The sequence below is a fragment of the Vombatus ursinus genome, unplaced genomic scaffold, assembly GCF_900497805.2.
Source record: "Vombatus ursinus unplaced genomic scaffold, bare-nosed wombat genome assembly UNPS02001419.1, whole genome shotgun sequence".
In the NCBI taxonomy this organism is placed as follows: Eukaryota; Metazoa; Chordata; class Mammalia; order Diprotodontia; family Vombatidae; genus Vombatus; species Vombatus ursinus.
The window spans coordinates 10,957,008-10,979,060 of NW_020941197.1; positions in this window are offsets into that span (position 1 = coordinate 10,957,008).

The window sequence follows — 22,053 nt, forward strand, 5'->3', positions numbered from 1 at the left end:
GCACAGTGAAGTAACAGCCCCAGAGGTCAACAAACTGAGACTATATTCAGCACTCACACAGTCAAGTCACTGTATGCCTTTTCATGTTCTGTGATTTTTCAGAATTTTTTCAAGTTACTACTAAGAAAAATTTCCTTGGAATGAAATGGTGTGGAGATGGATGGCATTTGGGTATGTATTACTAACAGAATATTTATGTTTTTACACCCACGTATATCTCTTCCAGTCTGTGTAAGTAATTTCTACTTTAAAGGGCTTTGGGTATTGTACCACAAACTTAATGATGCTTGTATTTGTGGATAATGTGATAACACAGGCTAGACAAGACCTAACATTTTTTATGAAAGCAACACGCAACTGGTATTTTTTGAAGGTGATTACCAGATATATAGAGAGCAGCATGTTAAGCTACCTGGAATAGGTTGGCTTTGAACAATTCAAGGGCAAAAGGGGAACAAAATAGATCAGGATATTGATTTAACAATGATGCTCCTGCCCTGAAGAAGCCTAAGCCTTTATTTGAGAAGATGTGGTGAACCTTTGTGTCATACCTTTGATGGTACCCTTTTATCTTGTGAATAGGTCCAGGTAATGCTCCCTTACATTCCTCCTTTACAGCAAACTTGTTTTTCCAAAAATCTGTAGGTGCAGATGAAGGTAAAAAGAATTTAGGAAACATGGAGATCACACAAGCCCAACCCAAACAAACAAAATATTTTTCTTTTATGTTTCCATCTAGCCTCTAGTCTTTTTTTTTTTAATTCCAGCCAATCTATATGGATACAGCTAGCCTCCTGTGAAGGCAGAAATACGCCGCTGCCTACATGCCATCATTGTCTTGAGAGCTTAAACAGGCCTTAGAGACAGAACATAGAGGTCACGAATCCCAACTTCTTTATATTAGGGGAGAGGAAGCTTGAGTCCAAGAGTAATGAAGTGTCTTATTCAGGTTAACACACTTAAATAACAGAAGAACTAAGACGGAAACCCAAGTCTTTTGAATGTATAACTAATACTCTTTCCTGCTAGATCTTGGTTCTAAGCATTGAAAAACCTAAATAACTCAACCATCTTCATTGCCAGCCCCTGAAAGAGTTAGAAGTCCTCACCAAGAAACATAAATGGGAGGAGATCATAGGCCTGGTTTACTGGCTTAGCCAGAGGGAGAATTCCCACTGAAAGAAGAGTAGATCATATGCTTATCAACTTTGCAGAGAACATAAAGCTAGGAAGAATAGGTAATGGTTGAATGACCTATGACAACATAAATGTGTGTGTTTATATATTTGTACTCATATACATATATTTGTACGCATATGGATCCCTCTATCCCTGATCTCATAAGTAATTATATTGGTAACACAAATCATTTTTAAACACAATTCCCTGGATCTAGTGAAAGAATTTGGGAAAATTGAATGGTGAAAGGGGATTCATGGTCAGGATATATATAGGGAGAAAAGGAGGAACCAAGGTTATAGAACTATATATATCATATATATAATATGTATATATATATATATCTTATATATCATTATATCTTCTTAAATTGAGGTTAAACTTTTTTCAGGGCAAAAAGCCCAGAAGGAAGAGGAAGGATCAGTGGGAATGATCTGCCAAGGTTTATCTACACACTTAGTCTTTGCTCTATGAAGGTATAGGCCAAGAACATTCCTTAAGGATTTTTGTTATTGTTTTGTTTAATTGAGCTGAAGTTTAGGATGTTGATGACTTCAAGGAACAGAGTAACACATTGTCTAGATAATTCATTAAACATGCAGTTTAGTTGACTAAAACTCCCATGCACCTATTGCTGTGTAATAGAACAAATTCGTAAGGGACTAAATCAGTTTTGAGGAGAGTCAGGAAAGAAAAGAGAGGATAATATCCAGAATAGAAAATCTGTTGGGTGAAATACTGTAAAGGAGGCCTTGTACATCCAGAGATCCAACATAAAGATGATGAGGGGAGAGAAGCTGTAAAAGTTGAAAAAGGCAGAAACTTTAGACTGCTTCATGCTTTGGCCAAGACCTAACACAGGGCATAGATTATGTATTGATTCTGTGGTTTGAAGAAACAGGGTATCTGGATTTGCATTGGGTAAAGAGAAATTATGAAATCTTCATTGAATGAACTGGATAAATGTTTGAATAAAGTATTTTTAGGTGATTACTGTGAGCAAAAAGCTGGGGATATAGATAGAAGTACAAAGCAGTCCCTGCTCTCAACGAACTCACATTCTAATGTTAAGGACCATACACATAGGTTTTAGCTGCAAGTCAAATAGAAAAGTCCCAAGGTACTTAGGGGGTAGCAGTAGAGCAGATATTCATTATGAGTCTTCTTTCATCACATTTTCACTGATAAAATCTTATCTGTTTCTGATGTTGAACCATTCATCAGTGCCAAGGATGTTGGTAACAAGAATTTTCTTTTCTGGGTCTTTAATACCTATGGCTGTAGTAACTGTAAGAGCAATTTCCAGGTTGTTTCCCGGAATCATATGAAGACTCTAGGCTAGAATTATTGCTGTTCTCAAGGCTCTTGACTTCAGTGTGCTGAACTGTCACTAAGTGTCTAAGGCAAGATGGTGGTCAAAGTGGTGTTAGTGGTCTGCCTTGCCTTATACATGTTGCCTCCCCTCTCTCCATCAGGTTGCTGTACTGCTTCAGCTAGGTTGGTTTGCTAGCCTTGTACTCAGGAAGAATAAATGACCTGTTTTGATGCACAGCGAAGACATACATCAACTCTGCAACACTTTTCAAGCTAACACTTTGACATCTAAGAACAAGATTCTACCAGTGGTGCATTGGTAAATGCTTAACATGACTCTCCAAAAAAAAAAAAATTAACTAAATAAATAAATGAATTGATGAGTAAATACATATGAGACTTTAAAGTTTAATTTGTCTTATTAACATTTTTCTTCCTCACTAGTGATGTTAAACTAAAATCAAAATGGATTCCTGGGGGTGGCATATTGACTTAGAGAACCATAAATTAACATTGTATGTTGTATTGCATGTTTGTTTATTTTGTTAAACATTTCCCAATTACATTTTAATCTTGTTCTGGCTGTACTGATGAGTTTTGCAAAGGCCCCATAATCCCACTGGCTGAGAATTTGATAACCCTAGAATCTAGACACTCAACAAAACACAAAATCAAGCCCTGATTCATAGCACTTGCTCATGGAAAATATTTAAAGATAAACTCTTAAGAACTGGTTCAAGCTGGTTCCCTTGGCCCCAGGTACAAAATGTTTTGTTCATCAGACTGAGGGAGTGAGATGCAGCTCAAGCACTACCACCTGTAGGAATCCTTTCCCATTACCTCCAAACTAGTCCTCTTCCTTTCAAACTACCTTCTATTTAACTTTTTTTGTATTTATTCTATTCATTTAATATGTTTATATTCATATACGTACTTCATGTCTCCCCATTAGAATTGAAGATCTCTGAAAGCAGAAATTCTTTCATTGTATTTGTATCTCCAGTGTCTAGCACAGTGCTGAACACTTCCTGGGCACTTAATAAATACTGGGCCATTAATAGTCACACCCAAAGAATAATAGTTGAAGATGTCTGGAGGATTAAGACTCCAGTGATATCTAGAAGATAAATAAAACATTAACAATGAATATAAACTAATAGAATTATTTAAATGTAATTTGTGTTATTAAAATAGAATTCTTAAAAGCTTTAGCAGCTTTATTTATGGTATGTTCACTTCCATGTCATGAATTTTAACCCATTTGATATTAATTACCTTTATAAGGTTTTCTCACGTGTATTTGATAGATTAATATTATATTGTATTATGGAAAGCTAAACAGATGAACTTCAATAACATGCTGGTTTGGTGTTAGGACATAAGGAAACTTTACTGAATTATTCAGTCAAGAGCTAGGTCTATAGGATAGCTAAAAAAATACTGAGAAAGAACAAATGGCAATATAAGAGTGTTGATGAAAGTACCTTAAGCAGAATTTCACTCATTTCATTCTTCACTCTTAATATTTATTATAAAAATGTTTGTTCACACCACATTAAAGGGAGTTTTTTGGATTAAACACTCTGACTGATGTTCCTAATGTTGAGACCACCATTGTGAAGTTAAATAATAAAGATTTTGGAAAACATTGTTTGCTTGCTTCATTTCTTATTTGGCTACACATTTCAGATTTTTTTTCCTTCCAATTTTGTGAATTGTTTGGGATTTTCATGAGATTCAGAGGAAGATTGGCATGGTAGAAAGACAAGCTGACTTTGAAGATAGGAATACCAGGGTTCAGACCTTGCTTCTACATATGCTATAAGATCATATAATCTGGGTAAATCACTTAATCTGCAGGGCTCTAGTCAAGTAAGACTATAAATTGTAGACAACTGGGAGAAGTTTTTCCTTATCCGCCAACCATACTTGTCAAATCACAGGTCCATTTCCTATCCCTTCCTAGAGGATTGAATGGTAAACTTTCCAAGGCTAGGTAATACCAAAATTCCAAGGTGACAACAACAATAATGAACAATACCTTACATTTAAACATGCCTTACATTTGTGTAGCACTTAACAATTTGTAACATGTTTTCACATGATACTAACTTGATTATCAAAATATTACTATATGGTAAACAGGTATGGTATTATTATTATTATAATTCCTCTTTTACAAATAAAAAAATGGGGCTCAAGATTATATGACTGACCCAAGATCACACAGTTGCCACAATATCTAGCTAGAACTCAAAATGCTTATCTCTGATTCTAAATCCAGACTTATACCAGACTTGAGTCTAGCTCTTCTAATTACCTGCGTGACCTTCAGCAAGTCACTTAACCACTCTGATCAGTTTCCTAATCTTAAAAATAAAAAAAATAAGGTTTGGACTGAATGATTTCTAAGATCTTTCTAATGTTAAATCTAATATTTTATGATTGATGATTAAAAAGTCAGAATTTATAAAAAATGAAAGAGGAAGGAAATGTACGGAGGTATGTCAGGGCGTAGAAAAAGAATATACACTCTGGGTCTTCAGTAAGTCAGTCAATCAACATTTATTGTTGTTTTTCTTTATTTTTCAAAGAGGACCAGGTGATGTCTTCACTTGCATGGAATTGGATTTAAGTGAGGCAGAATTACACAAAGTCATCCTTGCTCTCTCTTTCAGAGTCAAAGAAGTCCAGTGGCAGGATGGAAGTTAAGGTGACTCACTTTGGTACAGCTGATGAAGTCTTTGGTGTCTGATGGAGCTCTAAGCACTCCGCAGCTCCTGCTTCAGCAGCCTTCATGGCTGTTGGAACAGATTGTTCTCATCCATCCATTGCACTGGGATATGTCTTCACATGTTTGGGATAGACATTCCCCTAACTCACCAAATGGATTTGAGGCTTGTCAGTTACCTTCCACCTGGTGTAGCCCATCTGGGGTGTGGCTGCTACACAAGCTACAGCTTGATGGAGTCACAGGTGAGAGTTGGGTGAAGGTGGACACCAAAACACCTGTCAAGTCCTCACATCAGAGATGCTAGTTCTTCCTGAATTCCATACACTTGTGCGGTACAGCGACTCTAACACAATTAAATTCAGAGACTTCTCAAGGTGGAAGCAAAAAGTTACTCTTTATTACAATCTCGCAAGAAGGGGCATCTACTCCTCCAGTACACTACCAGCAGGAGAGAGGCGAGGCACAAAGGACGAAGCAAGGTTATATATCTTAACGCAAACAAGAAACTCCCACCCCGCCGCTATCCCTTACTCTCATTGGCTGGGAGGTGGGCTTACATTTTAGGCACAAAAATCTTTCCCATTCCCAAAGAACAAGGAAACAGGTTATAGCCAATCCAAACATACATGTCCTTATTTAGTATACCTAATGCTGACGTGGCAGCGGCAATCAGGAGAGGATTTAGGGCCGAATTAAACTTATGGCCTGTTCGTTCTCTCAGAGCCTATCTCTAGTTTCGAGACAATCTTTTCATCACCACCCTGAGAAGTCTTCACAGAGGTTATATCTCATTGACACCCCAAACATTTGTTAAGTACTTACTATATGCCAGACACTGTGCTAAGTGACAAGTATACAAAGGAAAGCAAAAAGTCTTTAGCTACTTAGTTTGGCACTCTGTTCTGATCACATCGCTCCTATAATTGGGAAATGTCCATTTTGCTTTGTGCTGTACACACAACCTGAGTGCTGATTATTTTTTAAAGCTGCTTCAAGTGGCCACCTACTTTTCACTGGAAAATCAGAGGAATAGCTATGGCTACTGCACATCTGTTGAGCATTAACTCCAGGGGTATCTGTTTTGTTGTTCCAGCAGCCTCCACTCTGAATAGGAACCAAAATAGGGGAGGGAATGAGGAGGACCCAGATACAATGAAATCCAAATGACTGGCCACTTAAGTAGTTAGTAACATCCAATTCAAACATAGGCAGGCTTTGTCTCTTTGCTTTTTTAATTTGTTTGTATTCCTTTCACTTAATCAAGGCCCTGTGGGTATTGGTGGAGTTGTAATGCCTCCTAGTCACATTGTTTTCCTCCTTGTTGGCCTCTGGTCTCCCCTGGGCATTTTCAATTGTGTTATTAAAAGAAAGACCTTCAGTCTATGAGGGAGAAAAGTAGTGAATGAGAGCTTAAAAACAATCCTGCTGGAGCCTGTAAAGAACTCCAAAACAAATAAAACTAATGAAAATGGAAGCCTTCTGCCACTTGAGAAGGTTTTCAGTTGTGCCAGGAGGCATGAGTTAAAGAGGTATGACCTCTTGCATTTCTGCAAAAAATGAAAAGTCATAAAAGTCATTGAGAACATGCAGGGGTATGAGGAAGCATAAAGCCATTATCATGGGATTAAAAAAAATAATAGCTAGGATTTATATTGCTTTAAGGTTTGTGAAATGTTATCTTATTTGATCTTAAACCTTTCAAGGTAAATGCTATCCTTATCCCTATTTTACAGATGAGGAAACTAAGGCTGAAACAAGTTAAGTGACTTCCCCAGGGACACACAACTACTAAGGTATGAGAAATGATTATTAATAACCAATATCTTGGGGAGATTCAGAGGCTCTCCCCTTCTTCTAAATTCCTGATTTTAAAAAGTTCAGTTTCTTTTGAAAGACATTACAGATAATGATATTGCATTAGCCCTGCCCAAGCTTGATCAGACCCCACCCACCCTTGCAGGGAATTTCATCTAGGGTGAGGAAGCCCATCCTGTTCTACTCAAACTTGGGTGGAGATGGATCCTTTTATCTAGATAACCCAAGGCTGAGAGTGGTCTGGTATAGCTGGGAATGGTCTAATATTGAGATATATTCTCTGTCCAAGGGTGACATAATGGGTGACATAAGCCCTTCACTGGAAGGGTATAAACGCTGTGAGCCCACTGCTATGATTGTCTTTGGTGTAAGAGAGATGGCTAAATGACCATCCTTTTGTTAATAACCTCCTGGCCTTATTAATAAAATGATTAAATTACCCAGAACTACGTCTCTTTTTAAATATCACAAAGGGTTGGGGCCAGATTTGAATTCAGATTTTTCTGTCTCTAGGGCTAGCACTCTGTCCATTATCCTACCTTATTTATATTTACATTTGCACTTACAGCTGAGAGAAATGATGAGAAGCCCTTATTGATGATAGTCAATAGAAGCCAAGCTGACATTCTTTACAACTGGTTTACTGATCACTGATCCCTACTGCTCCCATTCCTTATATTTAGTATTGCTCTCTTTATGAAGTGAGAAAGAATTCAGGTGTAACTGGAGCCATGGCAAATGCATATCTTAATGAGGTCCTAAGGAAGAGGCAGGTATGTAATAAATAAAAAGTCTAAGTGAGACTTATTATATCAGGCAGAATAGTAAGGATGTCTAGCTATATGTTTCCAATAAGGATATTTTTGTCTGAGTGTTACTTCCAGACTGTTATGAATTCTTCCAAAGCTCCTATATCCCTACTTCTATTCTGTTCTAGTTCTATCTAGAGAATAAAGTAGAAATATTAAAAATTTCTTTAGGAAATCTTTCTGGGTGGGAATTTTAACTCTTTATCATAGGCTTGAGAGACTCAGAGAGATGTGTCAGATAAAAAGTTCATCTTTATACACAAAAGATGCTTTAACAAAATCACGCCTTTTTTTTTTCTCAGAATATGCTGGGAGGAAAATTTTGAGGGGAGATGGGGAGTATCACCAGAAGATTTTACTAAGGAGAATAAAGCAGCACATTATTTGATGCCTGCTCTTTTCCCTACCCTTTATTGTTTCTTGTTTTCATTTCCCAGTTTTCTAGGATATGCAATAAAAGCAGAGATTAGAAAACAGAAAAAAATGCATGTTTTAAGTAAAAAACAAATCATTCACTGTTATCTTGCAAACTCTGCCCCTACATTTCAGTTTTCCTTTTTTTTCATTTATTTTGTTTTAATATTTTCACAATTATGCCTAGGATAGGAAGAAGGGCAGAGAGAAATGAATCAGATCTTTCTAGTCTACAGTCCTAAAGTGCAGCAACTGAATGTTTTAAGACCAGGCTTTTCATGAATGATGGGTTGATATGGATTCATTAAAAATATCTTTCTTCAGGAAAGGGCTCTATATTAAAAGCAGAACTATTTTCTTTGTCTTTTTGTTTTGTTTTGAAGAGAGAAAAGAAAAAAAAAAAACAGCAATAGTTCTAACTCATTGATGGGGTTGGAATCTGGGCCCCAGAAGGGAAAAACCCTGGACTTTCCCCATGGCCCCAGACCATTTCCCACCTCTGGTCCTGAAGAGGTGTAGAGGTTTTGGGGTGCTGAACCCCAAGATCACGACACGGGCCTGTCTGAATGAATTCAACCCAAATCTTCTTCCAGCCAGAGAAAAGGTTTATTAAAGATAAAGCATATAGGCCAGACTCCCAAGGAACCCAAACATCAGTGATGCTGGTAAGGACGAGCTGGCATGAGAAAACCTCAGCCTCTTGGCTTGAGAGATTCTCAGCATCAGAATGGGGGCAAAGATGGATCTTAAATTCAGAAAGACTGTGGGAGGGACCTAGGAGTGGCCAAGCAGTTTGCGGTGATGGGAGGAAGGGCCTAGGGAGAGCTGGATGGGAGTGACTAGTAAGCTGGGGTGAACAGCACTCCTGGGTCCTGGACCTCCTGGCCCTAGCTAGGATTAAGGGTGGGAAATGCCCAGGGGTCATAGGAAGGTAAAACAATGGAGGAGAGATGGGGTGTAGCCACAATGAAAAGCCAGTTGAAGGAGGGGGAGGTGGTTGGGAAAAAAGGATCCAGGTGAGAGTTCCGTTTGAAAGGTCTGAGAGATTTGAACAGACAATGAGAATAGATAATGAAGGGAACTGGAAGGTAGAAGTTTGCTTTCAAAGGGAAATAAAGAGAGACAAACAGGAGCCAGGTTCTTTTTAAGGGCTATTTTAGCACATCTAAATAAGATCAAAAGGTGAGGCTGAGGCTTTGGAAGGGAGGTAAGGGGAATCTAAAAATGTAAGGGTTTTCAACAAATGGGAGCCAAATTCCTTTTGGCAAAAAGGGGTAAAGGGAAAAGGGACAAAGATCTCAGCTTCCGAAACTGAATGAAACATTCCTCAGTCCCACCTAGACTATATTTCCCACTCTTGGTAATTCTATTACCTCATGTCTTGCCTCCCTATGGCCCCTGGCCATTTCCCACCCTTGGTCCCACCAGGTGATTTTGGGATTCCAGGACCCCTAACTTCTGGATCGCATCATCATGAAGAACAGAGGTCAAAATAAGGCCCATTCTCCTTGTCTCCACCAACCATACTGAGGAATTTAATTTGATAAGAAGATATATCTGAAATTATGAAAACTAGAGATACTAGTTTTAGACAGATTTAGAGTTTAAAAGCAATCCAGGGATCACACTTCAGCCACTGTTGCACCTAGATGGAATACCTTAAACAAATGAAATCCCATTTCTACTTCTTATCTGTAAGTGTGATCTAAATCAGGATCCAGGGTAGGAATCTTTCTTCCTCTCACCTCTCCCCTCCCCTAAAATGATTGGTTTATGCCCAAGGGCAGGCATTCCTGAGTGTTGGAAGAAATAGAACCCTACCTAATTATCAGTAGTAATTGACACCCTTTAGTCCTTCTCCTCCTCAGGGCAGAAAGTATGTTTGAGCTTTTTGTAGGAGTATGTAGGGTGTTCCGGGGAAATACTAGTATCTCTGCTATGAGGGCTGCTGGGCCCCTTTCAGGGCTGCTTTTCACTTTGGGTGTCTACTTGATTCACCCAACTCTCACCTGTGGCTCCAAAAAGTTGTAGCAAATGCAGGAGTCACATGTGTTACACTGTTTCTGCAGAAAGGCTAAACTAAGTTGAGGGTAACCAAAAGACATCGAACCCAATCTTTGAGTAAGGGGGGTTTCTACCCCAAAATTTCCCATCAGAATGGATAGATGAGATCAGTTTGTTCCCAAAGGCCATGAAGGCAACTGAAGCGGGATTTGTGGAACCTTAGGGCTTTGGTTAGCCATTGAAGACGCCAAGGTCATACACTGAATCCTGAACCATTGTCAGTCTTCTTGAGTTTTGTCTTGCCTCTGGACTCTGATGTATTGAAAGAGGAGCAGGACTCTGTGTAACTCAGCCTCACTTAAATCCAATCTATGAACAAGTCAAAAGATATTCTCTGTTCCATTTTACCATACATATTCAATTCTGGATTAATAGGCAATTAAAAGACCTTACACAAATGCCATAAATAAGCTATCTGAAGACAGAGAATAAGCTGTGTATGCTTTAAGGGTAAGGATCCTTCTATTCCTCAGTCCTGAAAACAGCTTCCCCAGGACTCTAAGTGACAGGCCTCTATTCAGCAAGCAGGCAGAGAAGAATATACATGTTCCAAGGACTGGTCACTCATTGGCCAGCCCTCCATTTTACTTGTATTCCCCTATGTTATGTCTGTGCCTGGGCAGGAGTTTGTAATTTAGACTATCTGTAAGTTTCTGAGTTCTTAAGGCACAATGCATACCAAGGGTCTTGGGTAATGATAGCATACATCATCACAGTTTTGTCCTAGATAGCTACTTCTGAGCCCTTCTCCATTTTCTCAGGTGTGTTTATATTAATATCTTGAGTATTATTGGGACTTTTTCACCCTTTGGTGAGAAAAATCATGCTCAATGACAATAAAGCTTTTTGTCTTTTTTTTTTTTTTTTTTTACAAAGACAGAGTATGTTTTTGTTTATTTTGGCCTTGAATGCTCCCTAAAGACAACTGTAACATTAAGTATGACAGCCATATTTAAGGTTCTTTGCCAGCAGAACTTGGCAGAATATTACATATAGACTAAAAAGGAACAGAAACACAACTGTGCCACTAGTACCAGTCATTTCGCCAGCAAGAGGCGGATCGCCAGTGCAAAAGCGTTAAATGCCTATTTAGTATGTTACTTTGTAACTCATGAGATCTTTGTCAGGATTAGGGTAGTTGGAGTAAAAAAAAAATTATATATATAGATAGATATATAGAGAAATAGGTAGAGGGCACAGGTTGAGTTGAAGATGAATGGGTGATATCTGGACAATAAAATTAAGGGGTAAGAAAGGATTATGCTTAAAGAAGGAGAAAGGAAGAGGTAGAATGGGGTAAATTATCTCACATAAAACAAACAAGAAAAAGCTTTTAAAGTGGAGGTGACGTAGGGGAAGGTGAGAGGGAATGAGTGAATCTTATTCTCATCGGATTTGGATATGGAAATTTATCTTACCCTACAGGAAAATAGGGGAGAAGGGGATAAGAGAGCTTGAGAATGATTGAGGGGAGGGCAAATTGGGGGAAGGGGTAATCAGAAGCAAACACTTCAGAGAAGGGACAGGGTCAAAAAAGAGAATAGAATAAATGGGGGATGGGTGGCTGGGATAGGATGAAGGGAAATGTATTTAGTTTTCCACAACATGATTACTATGGAAGCGTTTTGCAGGACTACACATGTATAACCTTTATCGAGTTGATTGTCTTCTCAATGAGGGTAGAGAGGGAGGGAGGGAAGAAGGGAGAAAATTTGGAACTCAAAGTTTTAAAAACATATGTTAAAAATTGTTTTTACATGCAACTGGGAAATAAGATATACAGGCAATGGTGTATAGGAATCTATGCTGCTCTACAGGAAAATAGAAGGGGAAGGGGTTAAGAGAAAGGGTGGGGGAGAGATAGAAGGGAGGGCAGATTAGGGGAAGGGATATTCGGAATGCATACTGTCTTAGGGTAGGGGGAGGGACGAGAAGGGAAGAAAATTTGGAACTCAAAATCTTGTGGAAGTGAATGTTGAAAACTAAAAATAAATAAATTAATAGAGAAAAAAAATTAAGGGGCAGATAGGTGGCACAATGGATAGAGCACTGGCCCTGGAATCAGGAGGACCTGAGTTCAAATCCAGCCCCAGTCACTAGACACTTACTAGCTGTGTGACTCTGGGCAAGTCACTTAAATCCATTGCCTAGTGAAAATAAATAAATGCAATTTTATGGAATAGGGGGAAGGGGATAAGAGAATGGGAGAAGCAAGTAAGGCTCTGAAATGCCTGGGATATCAAGTAGTCCAGAGGTGCCTTTATCATATAGATAAGCAAAGAGAATAGGAAAGGGGAGGGGACAAGTGATTCTGGAATTGGCGGTGCTTTGTGAAAGCACACAGGTAAGTCCATGATGGGGGGCTTCAATGCATAGTCTTCTTTGATCACTTTTCTGACTGGTCACATCCTGCATCTTATCTCATATCTCATGTCCTGCATCCTGCTTGCCCTATCTGCCTCAAGCGCTCCTGTCTGCCTCACCTAATCATTCCCCTCTCAAGAAATATCCACCCAAATGCTTTTGGGAGAGAGATGAAGGTCTCTTCTTCTGGAACTACTTCCTGCTGAGAAGGTGTTTACAGCTGCCTGAGTGAGGGTGGAGAGGGGAATAAAATGAGGCTGAAGGACGAGGAGAGTGTGGCACAGGTATCCTTATTGAATTACCATCTGCAGGTGGACAGCTGATAGTCTAGGAGGCACAAATCTGACAAGCAAGTTCAATATGCAGGGCCCAAATAGAAGGAACATTAGAAGTGATGTCAGAAAAGAGGAAAACAAAAAAATAAACTAAGAGCCCCATGAGATTATCTGATCTTGTTATTTTCTCAAAAGTTTCCACTCATTACCATTCCTTTAGGAGGATTAGATTCTATTGAGGATCCAGTCCTCTACATGTGAATATAAGTAACAAAGCTTTTGCAAGTAGCTTTTCACCCTTGAGTTCAACAGTTATACAGATGAGTTTGCTTGTAAGAGTCTGACTTTATTTCAATTATAATAAGAGACTTGAGAGGATATGTAAGTAATTAATTCCAAAATAGCACATATCCGTAAGTTATTTATAATAAAACATGTTTGTACCACAGGACACACAGTATAAGCAGGTATTATTTCCACAACAGTAATAAACTTTAAATGAAATTGACTTTTTCATTAATGCAAAAATATTCCATAAGTTACCTCCCTCTAAGAAATCGGATTACACTGAAATTCTCTTGCCTCGAACCAAACTGAAAATGTTTCTGATTTAGTTTCAGTAATTAATAGAATAACATCTAGGTCCTTTAATCAGTTGTACCAATACCCAATTATTTTGAAACATTTAAGGACCTTATTCCATACAGTCATATATCTACCAACAGGCAAATGACTAGGCCAAATATTAATTTACTAGGTTGTTTAGGATATAGAAAGGAATGTAATCTTAGGCTGAATAGCTCAGATCTAAAACACACATTTTATTATAATATCTCAGATGTATCCCAGCCTTAATCTGTGGGATAATGATTCAACATTGTGTTTTTACCTTTGTTTCACTAACTTCTTTTCCCTTTGTCTAATTATTCCCATATCATTCAGAAAGAATGTTCTATTCCCCGGGATTTAATATTTCATGTGACTATGCAGGAGTACTAATCTATCCAGTTGTATGGGATACGGAATGACTACACATTCAGATTGAAAACAGCAAGATTTCACATACTTGCATTGTGCTTTTTACTAACCACTTTCTCTGATCATAGAAATTTGCTATAAAATGAAAAAGCAGGGATATGACCGCACTAAGTATGACAGAATAAAACACCACAGTTTTCCAACCTCATAGCCAGACTCAGGAATAATCAGGTGGGAAACATTACTTTTCAAAGGAACAAGATGGGGAACAGATGCAGACCTCCACCTGTATCACATTCTCTCTGAGTAGCTTGTGGTATTTCTCTCAGATGGTGGATTATTGACTATTGACTATTGATGGATTAGTAAGATCCATCAGATAACTCAAAATAAAATTAGCTACAGTCCCAAAGACTTTTACCTCAGACAGCAAGTGTCACTAATCAAAAATTTACCAGGACTCACATCTCAAATTTAAATTTGTCCTCCTGTAAAAGCCAATCACTATAAATCATTTCTATGTACTTGAAAATTCTCAGCAAGCCAAGTTCATTGTTTAGAAAATCCACAACCCAAACAAGCTACCAGTTTTAGGTTTTAGCATTAAAACAATAACCCACAAGCTTACAATTTTCATATGTGATAGCCAAATTGTTTTAGCTGTAACACAGTAAACTTCAGATGACATCAATTGCATTTCCAGATCATATAAAGATTATTGATAGAAGGATGGACTTACCAAGTGCAAAGGCTGACTGGCTTCTTTTTTTCCTTGTACTGCCTTGACCAATCCCCCTTCCCTCTCTCCCCATGGTTGCAGGGTGCCCCAGGGCCCAGGACCATTACCTGTGGGACCTACACTGTAGCTGCTGCCCCTCCGCACTCCTTCCTTTCACCAGGTGGGGGAGGGTGATTTTGCAGGTGGGGAGAAGAAGGGTGAAACTCTCTTCTCCTTGTCTGACCTGTGATGAGAAGGGTTAACAGGAAAATGTGGGGCTATTTGCAATCTCTGCATTGAGATACCCCCTTGACTCAGGGGGAGTTAGCAGGGGAAGGGAGTGACGAGATTGTAAAAAGATGTTTGAAAACTCCTTAATGATCAATCTCAAAACTTCCAGAATCAGTTAAGATATTTTTAGCTGTTCTAACTTTTCACTTCTACACTCACCCCTTAAAAACTTACAGAGAAGCATTGAACCTTTCAGACTGACATTCACAAGACCAGTGCCCTTTCTTATAGTACCTGAAACACCAGCCAATGACTCTTTTTCTCTGAAAGGACCCATTTAAGGCTGATCCAAGGACACAACAAACCTAGGTATGAAACTTGGAAAAATCAGAGTAGGTTTGGAAATAATTGTTATCAATATCAAATTATTATAGCAACAAATCAGCTTGCAAATGGAAACTGAGTAAGCCTTCTAAAAATCACACGAAAGATTTTGCAAAACATTTCTTTGTAAAAGTATTTCCCTTTCTTAAAAACAGCTTACAATTTACCCTGATTTTAAGAGGAATTATCACTAAATTTTCATGAATTAAATTAGATGGAAACATTAAAGGTTGGAATTTCTCAAAACTAAGTTGGTGTAAAATAAAGTATCACAAATCCCAAAGTACTATAACAAATTGAATTCCTATTTACCACGAAGTTCCTAGTTACCTATATTCTCTAGTCAAAAAGATGTTTGTAATGAGGATTTTCAGTTTTTATAAGCCAAGGACATACCCAATTAAATTAGCCTTATCACAATAACAAAGCTTACCTGGCCTTTAAAAATTTTCTCAGTATCTTTTCTTCCCTTTATCTTTAAATATGTCACTAGAAGTTAAGAAAATAATTGCATTCTGGCTTAGCACTTTAAAAGAAGAGATTATTATTCATAAATTCACATATTTCCCTCTTTTTCTTTTTCTTTTCTTTTCTTTTTTCTTTTTTCTTTTTCTTTTCTTTCTTTCTTTCTTTTTTTAAGACAAATGGTGACAATTCCCAGCTCTGAATAACATTTTTCTCTGGACTGATGTAAACCCCATACTTTCTGGAACTAATACAGAAGTTTAAAGTTGAAACAATAATATGTATTTGAAACTTGAAACAAACCCATTTAAACCAAGTTACATTTTCACAATAGCCAAGATTTTCAATAGAAAATTTGCTATTACATCCTTTTAAAAGCCTAATTCATATGCAACAAAAGTCAGATTAAAAATTGCTAGTCCAACACCATTTCTGACTCACAATGGTCACTCAAATTTTACAATAAGAGAATTTTACAATACAATTTCCTCTATTGTCTTAAAGAGTTGAATTCCCTGTCTCTTTCACCTTTGAGACTTATCAGATAAGGAGCTGCCCTAGGCATTCTAGCTCTCTATTCCCAGCCTCCTGGGAACTTCAAGCTGCGTATCCTCTTTTGCAGGAGGAGGCCTAGTGGGAAGAAAAAGAAACAGATGCATTGGTAATGGCAGGGAGAGGGAGAAGAACAAAGGTTTGGAGAGGCTTGTTTAGAAATCCCCTTCACAAATCACTTTTTTCAGTCCTCTAGATTAAATTGAGGCCAGGCCTTGTTGCTAAGTGCCTTTTCTTCAAGTCTTGGAGACCAAATTTCTCACTAAGCTTGTCTCACTGTTGGAGCAAGTAACCTAGGCAGGAATCACTAGGAAAAGTCTGAAGCTAGTGTTCTCTAGGCTAATAGAATATGAGCACTGATCCTCTTTTGTACCTCCTGTAGCCTACTTGGTTACTAGGGAATCCCACTACAAGAGAACTTTTACTTAAGCTTAGTACTTCTTTTAGGGTCACTAAATCACTTCCCACGGCAGGAAAGGTATAAGACTGAGGCTTCCTGAATGAGGTGTCCCTTATGTTAAGGGAATCTCCAGAAATGGGCATTAAGCCCCTTTAAACTGGCATTCAAGCCCCTTTGTACTCCCTAACCTTCTGGCCAGGTGTTGGGGAGCCCTAACTGCGAAAAGAGAAATCTTACCTAAATAAGTCCAAGCCAAAAAAAAAAAAGTTCATGTGGCACCACCAGAAATAATGAAATCAAGGCCCCCCCCAGAATGTTGAGTTGCCACCCGAAATGATGAGGAATAGATGTGTGGGTTCTACCATCCTGAAATAATTCACTCGGACAGTCCCTAACTTAAAGAAAGGAATTTATTCGGGTCACATGCCCAAGCTGTTCTGCTTCCCATCAGAGGCAAAGGCAGTTATTGGGGTTAGGTGTATGGTTTAAATCCAATTTTATGGAATGGGGGGGCACAAGAGAATGGGAGGAGCAAGCCAGCCCCAAAATGCCTGGGATATCAGACAGTCTAGAGGTGCCTTTATCATATAGATAATAAGCAAAGACAATAGGAAAGGGGAGGAGAAGAGTTGTTCTGGAATTGGGGATGCTTTGTGAAAGTGATGGGATATGGGCCCAAGCCAAGACCTTTGCACCTTATCCCAAAAAAATTTGTCTATGGGCCCTGGAAAACCCCACTTGAACTCTCCTTGAAATTTTCCCAATTGATCAAGTAAGTCTCTGGCACCTGCAACTATAATCCTATCAACTGGCCTTTCATTATTGCCTGCTCCCAGTTCTCTGTTACCCTTACCCTAGCCCAGTCCTTTATTTTCTATTACCTCCAGAACTCTTCTGGCTACTTCCCACCCTTGATCCTATCTAGAACCCATTTTCTTGGTCCAGGGGTTTGACCTTTAGTCACCCCAGCCTACTGGCTACTCCCATCAAGATCCTCCCTAGACCTTTCTTCCAGTCACCCCAAACTACTTGGCCACTCTTAGATCCCTCCCACAGTCTTACTGTAGATAAGATCCATCTTGTCTCCATTAAGGGGCCGAGATTCAATCTGGCTCATGCCTTAGATTCAATCTAGCCTGCTTGTCACAAATGTTCAGATTCCTTAAGTGTCTGGCCAACATGGCAGATATTTAATAAACCTTGTTTTCAGCTAAAAGAAGGCTTAGGTTGAACAATTTGGGCAGCACCTACTTGTTACTATTTCAAGGTCCCAGCACCCCTAAGCCCCTAATCCTCAACAAAAACACACAGATAAATCCACAGCTGGGGACTTCAATGCATAGTCTTCTTTGATCACTTTTCTGATTGGTCACATCCTGCATCTTATCTCATATCTCATATCCTGCATCCTCCTTGCTCCATGTGCCTCAAGCATTCCTCTCTGCCTCACCCATTACCCCAATAAATGCCTTTCTTTAACTTAGAGACTATCCAAGAGAATTTCTTTCAGGACAATAGAACCCACATCTCTATATTCCATCATTTCAGGGGGCACCTCAACATTCTTGAGGTGCATCCTGAACTCATCCCTCGGTAATGTACTAAGTGCTGGGGATACAAAGAAAGACCAAAGGCCAAACAGCCCTGAAGGCACTCACAGTGATTGGGGGAGACGATATGCAAACAATCATATACAAACAAGATAAATGAAGAATAAATTAAAGATAATCCACTGAGGAAAGGCACTAGAATTAAGTGAGAATCAAGGAAAGGCTTCTTGTGGAAGGTGGAATTTTAATTGAGGCTGGAAGGAATCCAGGTAAACCGAGAGGCAGAGATGAGAAGGCAGAGCATTTCAGGTATGGAGACAATCAGTGAAAATATCAGGTGTTTGGGTAATAGAATATCTTGTCTGAGAACCAGGAAAGACAGCAGTGCCATTGGATTAAAGGATATATGGAGGTGGAGGGAATAAGGCATAAGAAAACTGAAAGGTAGGAACGGGCCAAGTTGTGAAGGCCTTTGAATACTAAACTGAATATTTTATACTTGGACCTAGATGTTATAGAGAGTGGCTAGAATTTATTGAATGAGGAGGGTTTACAATGGTCAGATTTGGACATTAGGAAGATCACATGAAGGGAGCATGGAGGCCAACCAAACAATCATTGCAGTAGTCCTGGCAGGAGGAGATGAAGGCCTACATCAGGGTGTTGGCAATGTCACAAGAGAGTAGTGAGCAGATACAAAAGATGCTGAGAATGTAGAATCAACAAGACTTGGCACACAAATTTAATATGGAAGGTAAGATAGAGTAAGGACTCAAGGATGACATCTAGGTTTCAAGCCTTGGAATAGATCAGTTTTGCATGGATGTGGAAGAAGGATTGGAGAGGGGAGATATAAAGAGTCAGGGGGTCTAATAAGGAAGCTGTTGCAGCAGTACAAGCAAAAGATGGTGAAGGTTTGAACCGGGTTGGTGTCCTGATGACAAGACTCACCAATTATTTTGATGTGGGAGAGGACAAGAAAGAGGAAAGAATTTGTGATGATTTGTGAAGTTATAAATATGGGGATCTAGTACAGTGGTGGTGGTGGTGCCTGCCTTCAGCAGATATAGAAAGTAAGGAAGAGGTGGGTTGTGCAGTGAAAATATCATGTTAGATTTTGGACATGCTACATTTATGATGCCCATAGGATGTGCAGTTTAAACTGTCTAATAGGTAGCTGGTGATATTATATTGGAGCTCAGGAGTAAATAAGCTTTTGTTTGTTGACAGCAGAGAAGGAGTTAGTAGATTGGGAAAAACTGGAAATAAAGGAGAGAAATGACTTGCTACCCAAGAAGTAAATTGTAGAACCAGGATTAGAGCTCCAGTCTATTGACTCTAAATCTAGCATCTTTCCACTACAGCATGGTACATAATCTGTTATAGAGAAAGGAAAACAATTGAAAACCACAGGAAAAACACCATCCCCATTCCCAATCAGTTTGGGGAAACAGGTTTCTGTCACCATTCTGTCACTAGTCCATCTAATGCTATTGTGCTTTTTTTCATATTTTTCAAAATATTAACTTCATTTATTGCCATCAGTGTTTTGGAGAGGGTGGAGAGAAGCACAATTCCTCTATAGTTGGTTTTTAATTTAAAGGAGAAGACGAAATAGAAAGACCTCTAGGGTTTATCATATCTCCTCCCAAACTAAGAGGAGCATCCTGTAGGAGGCATCTGAATATATATCTGCTAAATATTTTATGTCTCCCTGTATATGACAAATTACTTGCAATTTTTAAGAGCAAAAAATAGCAATGGAGAGAACTGATTGGTTTCATGTGTTATTTCGCTACATTGCAGAAATCACAAAATGATGCTTGGAAAAATATGCATTCTTCCTTCTAATGTCTCTTTTTCAAATTAATCCCAAATTATACTTTTTCATACTTTATTTCATACTTTATTGTCAAGCTTGTTTAGTTTAAAAATGTTAATAATATATTTTAAATCATTTTAATAGTAAAGGAAGAAGAAAAAAGCTATTTTAAGTCACATAGTGGTCAACTATACAGTATTAGATTAAAAAAAACTTGAACTTCAGCCATGTAACTCATAATGAAACATTATATCATTAACCTGTTGATTAAAACCTGCTCAATGAAGAAAGGAACTAGTGGCAGGGTAGGGTCTAATGGAAACTATCTGGGGGGAAGGCCAAGGGAAAATGCATGTCTAAATTTGTTAACCATTAAGTTCATCTTTCTTGACACATAGTCTTAGCTTTAAGGTCAGAACATGCAGTGAACCAGCACATAAGTTTAATTAATGCCTTTTGTTTTATATCACAATCATTTCACTTCCCACTTCTATCTATAGATTGATACCTCTCTTATGAAAATAAAAACAAAGAAAACCATGAGATACCTTTTCTTCAAATGTATACAATATTCAATTCTTGCAATTCTTTAACTTTTTACAGTGAAGCAGGAAGTGTGTTTCATTTTCACTTCTTTAGAACCCTCATTGGCTTTTCTTATTTACTTAGAGTTCAAGTTCCTCTTAATGATCTTTCCACTTGTTATAATTATTGTGCATATTGTTCCCTTGGTTCCATCTTTTCATTTTGCAGATGTCCATAGATATCTCCCATAATTCTCTAAATTTCTTATGTCATTATTTCTTACAGCACACAAATTTTATATTTGTATAATACAGTTTTAAAAAACAGTCCTTCATCTATGCATATCTCATTCACCACCCCCTTTTTCCACTATGAAGAGTGCTGTTGTGTATATTTTAGTATAGTTGTATTTTCATTTCTGTTTCAGATTTTCTTGGGGTCTCTGCCTAGTAGAGACATTGCTGAGTCAAAGGGTATGGATAAGTTAGTGACTTTTCTTCATTAATTCCAAGTAGAAATCCAGAACAGATGTGCTATTTCACAACTTTACTAGCAGTACATTAGTTTACCGGTTTTCCCACAACCCCTCCAAAACTGACTGCTTCCATAATTTTTCATACAAGACATTTTTCATATTGTGAGATAAAACTTCAACATTGTTTTAATGTACATTATCTTGTTAGTAGTGATTTGGAGTATGTTTCATAGGGACATTTTTGATCTCATATATTAAGGAATGGTTCTTGACATTATATATTTGGGTGAGTTTCCTTTACATTTTAGATATCAGATTTTCAATGCTTACCCTTTCAAAAACATTTGATGTAAATATTTTGCCACTCTCCCATTTCTCCTCTAATTCTGTCTTTATTGATTTCATTTGTGCAATAATTTCTATCAGAATTCTGCATTTCCTTTTTCATGCTTTCCTTTTTCCTTTTCATGGTGAAGAATTTTTAGCCCATCTGTAGCTATAAGAGCTAACTGATCATGTTCTGTTCTAATTTTTATTTTTAATGGTGTGTCTTTGATTTGTAGGGGGTATCTCCATTTGGAGATTATTTTAGCATATGGGACAAGATGTTGGTGTGATCCTAATTTCTGGCAAAATACTTTCTAGTTCGCGGCAGATCTTATCAAATCTGTAGTCCTTCCCTCACTAATGTATGCTCTGGAATTTATCAAACAGTTTATCAAACTACGATTTTAGATTATTTCAGCTTCTTCATCACTGGCTCCTTACCCCAGAGCCATTTTTATGTTTCTTAACCAGTATCAAACAAATTTGATGAATATTGCTTTTAAGGCACTTTAATGTCTAGTTATTTTATTCTCCCTTCATACACTTTCTCGTTATTTGCATTGGCATTCTAGGCATGTTGTTTCAAGTACATTTTGCTTTTGCTCCGTTTAGTTCAAAAAAGTATTCCACTGGTAATTCGATTGCTATATCACTAAAT